The sequence below is a fragment of the Herpailurus yagouaroundi genome, unplaced genomic scaffold, assembly GCF_014898765.1.
Source record: "Herpailurus yagouaroundi ecotype Mexico unplaced genomic scaffold, PumYag 77, whole genome shotgun sequence".
Classification (NCBI taxonomy): domain Eukaryota; kingdom Metazoa; phylum Chordata; class Mammalia; order Carnivora; family Felidae; genus Herpailurus; species Herpailurus yagouaroundi.
This window is the reverse complement of record NW_024412388.1, coordinates 40652739-40658738: the sequence shown is the minus strand read 5'-3', so window position 1 is coordinate 40658738 and position 6000 is coordinate 40652739. Positions and strand designations below refer to the sequence as shown.

Here is a 6000-nt window from a genome sequence, read left to right as displayed (position 1 = left end):
TTATTTTATTTTATTTTATTTTATTTTATTTTATTTTATTTTATTTTTTAATGTTTATTTTTGAGAGAGAGAGAGAGAGGGAGTGGCAAGTAGGGAAGGGACAGAGAGAGAGACATGTACAGAATCCGAAGCAGGCTCCAGGCCCTGAGCTGTCAGCACAGAGCCTGACACGGGGCTCCACGAACTATGAGATCATGACTTGAGCTGAAGTTGGCTGCTTAACCAACTGAGCCACCCAGGTGCCACCCCCTGCTCCCCTAATTTTAAAATGAAGAAACTAGCTAGGAGAATTATGAGATGGTATATATGAAAATATCTAGCACTTGGTCTATTAATTGCTTAAAAATGTGAATGTTCATTGTATTATATTGTAGTGTATTTTATTTTTTACAAATAGTCACTAGCTTAAAGCTTGGGAATAATCTATGTGATTCTTATTACAATTTAAACATTAATTTCACTCTCTGAGGGTAGAGCAGTGGCAAGTTTTAACAGCTCTTATCTTTTGTAGAAACAAAATCTTCTTGTTGGTAAATGCAAGTATTCTAACTGAAAGGAAAATCATGATGAAGAATCAAAAATTAAATACCTTACAGTGAGAATAGCATAATGTATTCTGTCGAAACCATTTCTTGCTTTGGGTTAAAATTGAAGGTTGTACATTTGCTTATACCTTTCCTTCTCCCTCTAATTGAAGTGAAAACATGCCATTAAAAAAATCATTTCATGTTATTTCTCACCCACCCACTTTGGTTGGCAGTAGTCCTTAGAGTTATTATAAAGGTTAAAAGTTACATAGCATGAATGACTGCATTTTGAAGGTAAAAGACTGCCTGAAGGTAGATTAACTGAGGCTAGCTATCCTAATCAACCATTAGAAGACACTGTTAAAAAATTGCTCCTAGATGCAATAGCTATGAGGACTCATATCATTCTGCTAAGTAGCAGCTAGAATCTGTGTCTAGATAATATTGTAGCAATAAAGTCTTTGCCAATTATACCAGTCACCACAGTAAATTCTTTACAGCTTTCACCCCCATTTCAATTCACCCCTGCCCCCCCAAAAAAAACCTCAGAAAACCAAGAAACAAAATTTACTCAGTTCACATGCCAGATTCTGTGGAAAGCCTCTGTGGTTAAATTTAGGTATTCTTCCTCCTTATTTCCATAGCACCTTAGGACAAGTGGTATTAGCATTCTTAGCAAACAGTACCATATGTGAATTGTAAGTTTACTTATCTTCCCATCTCAATAAACTCAGTGAAGGTAGACCTGTGATCTTACTGGGTTCCCTTTCTCAGTACCTGGAGAACAAATCCTAAGGGTTAGACCTGGGTGGCTGCTTCTTATTTTGTGTGTGTCTTTAAGCAAGTAACTTAACATCAGTTTTGTCATCTGTGAAATGGAAAATGATAATCATAACGTCATAAAGTTGACATGAATTTCTTGATGCCTGATGCGTAGTAGCACTAATTAAAGGCTAGCTATCATTGTTAATGGCTAAGTGAATGAGTGAGGCTGGAGTCCGAGGTCATAAATAATATCTTTAGCTTACTCCTCCAGACAAACCATTCTCACAAGGAGTATGAATGTGGTATATCAACACCAAACAAGACCTGTGTAAAAAAAGAACACTGTGAGGGAGTCTAGATAACATTAGGCCTAGTATAAAATTACATTCAATGCATCAAAAAAAGTTTTACCCTCTATGAACTCCTGCAGAGGAATGGAACTAAAACATGCTACTAAAAAACACCATAGATCCTTTTATTAATGTTTCACTGTCATTGTAAGATTTCAGAGTATGAATACCCCTCAAAAGTGTTCTGTTTTCAGGATGCCTGGGTGGCTCAGTTGGTTAAGGGGCCAACTGTTAGTTTTGCCTCAGGTCATGATCTCATAGTTCCTGAGATCAAGGCCCGCATTGGGTGCTGTGCTGACAGCTTGGAGCCTGCTTGGGCTTCTCTGTCTCCCTCTTTCTCTGTCCCTCCCCTGCTACTTCCCTCCCATGAATCTGCTTACTCTCTCAAAATAAAAATAAAACAGCTAAAAAAAAAAAGTGGTCTGATTTCACTAAGTTATATAACAGGGCACCTTAAAACTTATATGCAATAAAAATTTCCACTTGGCTTTCTAAAATTTAATATTCACAGTTCTATGAAGGATTATTCTCCTTTTCCTGAAGAGTAAACAGAATTTACAGAGTAATTAAGTGCCTAAAATAGGGCCTTGTATGTGGTGGACATTCAGCAAATACATTGAAAGAATGTATGATTGACATTTCAGAGTCAAACAACTAGCAAGTAGTGGAGCCAAGGATTCAAATCTAGCTCTGTGACTCTTGAGCAGTTTAAACCTATAAATATTTTTTCTTGCCTAGTTACCTTGCCCCGGGACTATCCAGGAATTGTAGAACTACACTAAAGTGATGTTCTTCTAAAGTAGTCTGAGTCAGTGCTGGTCCTAACAAACCTTTTGCAAAATTACTGCACAGGTCTGCCAGTCAAGATCAAGAGACATATCTAAAGAATTGCATAAAGGCAAGCACTAGAAGTATTAGACATGTGTAGATCCATATGTAAAGATAAAGGAGGATCTATATAATAATCAAGACTTCTGGAATTCTGAGCTCCTTAGCCTGGCATTTGAAACCTCCATAATGGTCGTGTTTAATTTTTTGAAGTTTTCTTTTTCACAAACCCTTCATCACATCCCCTTATACTTCTTCCTTATTGCTTTCTGCACTTTTCCTTATATTCTCCAATCTCCATCTCTGCTCAAACTAGCCTATAGTCACCCTCCATATCTACGTGTCCAATTACTATCCATTCTTCTTCGTATTACTTCAAAGTACTGTTTCCTTTCTTCACAATCCTCGCATCTGTTTTAAATTCTATGAGTAGTCTATCTTGACTATAACCAATAATAAGGGGACAAGTGGGTGGCTCAGTCAGTTGAGCTTCCAGCTCTTGATTTCCACTCAGGATATGGTCTCATAGTGGTGAGATTGAACCCCATACCAGGCTCCATGCTTAGTGTGGAGCCCACTTAAGATTCTCTCTCTCTCTCTCTCTCTCTCTCTCTCTCTCTCTCTCTCTCTCTCTCTCTTTCCCTTTCCCCTACCCTCCCTCCCTCTCCCTCCCTCCCTCCTCACTCACACTCTCTCTGAATGAATAAATGAAAATAATAGGAATCAAATAATTATAGAAGGAATGAATGAATTGTGAACTCCTAGCAGGCAGGAGTCTTAATCATCTTTGTATCCCCAAAGCAGCCTAGCCATTTGGGAGATAGGATACTGATGTGTAAAGGACATAGAATTAAATATAATTTAGAAACTGGGTTTCATCTTTTTGTGGCTACATGACCTTGGGCAATTACTTGACCTTTTTGAACCACAATTTTGTGAATAAAATGGCACTTCATAGATAGTGAATGACAATCTGTGAATGACTATCTGAGTGAATGTCTCAAAAAAAAAATGACTGTTAGTAGTTCTTTATATGCAGTTCAGAATATGCAGAACTAACTACTCCTTAAATGTTTATAGGATTCAATTGAATCACTTTTTATTATGCTAGTTGCCAAGGGAAATACTGATGAGTAATAAGATACCTATCTTTAAAAGACTTGTAGTTTTGAATTGAGGACTTCCACACATGAAACAAATCAAACTGTACAAAATATGCTATAATTATTAAATACAGTATATGATAAAGGAATTGGGAGAAAAGGAGGTCAATAATAAATAAAAATGGTACGTCATAAGGTGGTCTGAAAGCTGCAGTATTGGTAGGGTGGTTGTGAAGGAGGATGAGAATAACATGAACAGAGATTGAATTGAGTATGGTGTGATGTTTCTGACATGAGAAGTTAGCTAATCTCTAGAGCAAAAGCCAAATTTTGAAGAATAGTTGTGAAGTCAGTCTACCTATGAAAGGCCTTGAACTCCAAATAGGCTTTTCATTACTTGCCACTTTTGACCCCAAATTCATTTAGCATGCAGATAATTGAACAATTAACCCAACCTCTGTTTGAGCCACATTGCATGCCTTTCACACACCCTTCGCTGTGGTCATAATGAGCTTTTTCCTGAATGTTGTCCTTTTTCTGACCTTATTGTACTTAACATCTCAGCATCAGTTGGTGTAATTGCTCATGCCCTTCCTAATTGAAACACTTTTTTTGACTCCCTTATACTAGACTTTCTTGGTCTTTCTCTTATCTCACTGACCACTTATCAATCTCCTTTACTCTGACTCCTCCTCCTATGCTTGATTTCAAATGATTGGAATGCCTGGTGCTCCATCCTGGCCTCTCTCCTTTTCTAAGCAAACTATTTCTCTAGATTATTTTTTTTGCCCACAAAAACTAAATACTGTCTATACGCTGCCAACTGTCCTGCTCTGAGCTGTCTTCCTTGACCTTCACCTCTGTATAGCTGTACATGGTATCTCTTTTTGGATGTCTAATAGGCATCTTAACATGTCCAAAACTTCATTCTCAATTTCCCCAACCAATATGTTCCCACCCCAGTTTTCCTTGTTAAATCCAATTCTGTCCTTCCATTTGCTTAGGCCAGAAATTTGAGGTTATGTTTTTCTCTCATTCCATCAGTAATTTGTCTGGCTTCTACCTCTGAAAGATATCTGAACCTGACAACTCTTTACCGTCTTTGCCTCTACTGCCCTAGTCCAAGTCACCACCACTTCTTACCAGGGCTAGCCTCCTAACTCTTCTAGCTCTCCCTGCCTTACTGTTTCCTCACTGTAGCCTGAACAGCCAGAATAATATTGTATACATGTAAATGTAAGTCAGCTGTTAACTATTTCCCTGTTTAAAACCTCCAGTGGTTTTCCCGTGCAATTACTATAAATATCAAGTTCTTTACTATGGTCTGCAAGGACCTACATGATCAAACTACTGCTATCTCTTTCTTATCATAACAGCTTCAACTTAAATGGCACTTCCTCAGAGATGCCTTCCCCAACTGTTCTGTTGAAAATAATTCCCTTCACGCTGTCCCTCTGTTACCTTTTTAATTGTAATCCTATTTTATTACTTCATGGCACTTAGTATTCTCTAAAATTGCTTACTCATTTATTTATTGTTTGTATCCTTTACTGGAATGTAAGTCTCATGAAAGCAGGGATCATGTTTGTTTGTTTTTTTGTTCACTGCTGAACCCCTAGCATCTAGAACAATGTCATAAACATAGGTAGGTACTCAATAAATATTTGTTAACTGAGTGAGTGAACTTACTACATTCTGCCACTTATTATTTCCTTGTCTAAAAAATGCCACCCTTCTCTCTTTCCCAGATGAAGCAAAAATGTCTTGTCTTCCAAATGATAAACACAGAGGTCCTACTTATCCAGCATATTTCAACTTATATTTTTCTTCTCCTCTAAAGCTTTCCTTAACCATTTCCCTCTTTCACAGAGACAGAATTGAGCACTTCCTTCCATGTTTTCATTATACTTTTTCAATTTCTCAGTTGTACCTATTGCATTATACTCTGGCTGTTTATATATTTGTCTACCTTCTTAGATTGTGAAGTCTTTTATGGACAGGACCTGTGTATTATTTGGGTTGATATTCTTAGCACATGGAATAATGTAAGGCATTGAGTTAATGTTGATAAATAAATTAATCAAAATCTTAATACCTATAGTAGTTTTCCAGAAAGTAACATTGCTTTGTGAGATACAAAGATGAATAAGACTCTTGCCTTCTGGAAATTCACCATTTATTCATTATTTAATACATATTTATAGTGTGACAGGCATTATGCTTAAGTGCTAAGGATACAGTGACAAAGGTTCCTGCCTAAAGAAACTCTATTTTAGTTAGGTATTATTTCCTTTGATTTTGATCAGTAATATTTTATGCTATATATTGGTGTTTCCTAGGTATTTTTAGTCTGTAATTAACCTGGGAACTCTATGGGAGACAGTGGGACAGAGATTAACTGCCTAATCCTAATCTTCTGTTGAATGT

The 6000-nt window shown here is 37.0% G+C and overlaps 1 protein-coding gene across 3 annotated transcripts in view; it reads left to right on the top strand.

The window, feature by feature from the left end:
- Window positions 1–6000, top strand: part of FAF1 (Fas associated factor 1) — a 529666-nt gene that overhangs the window by 253949 nt on the left and 269717 nt on the right. The window lies entirely within an intron of this gene.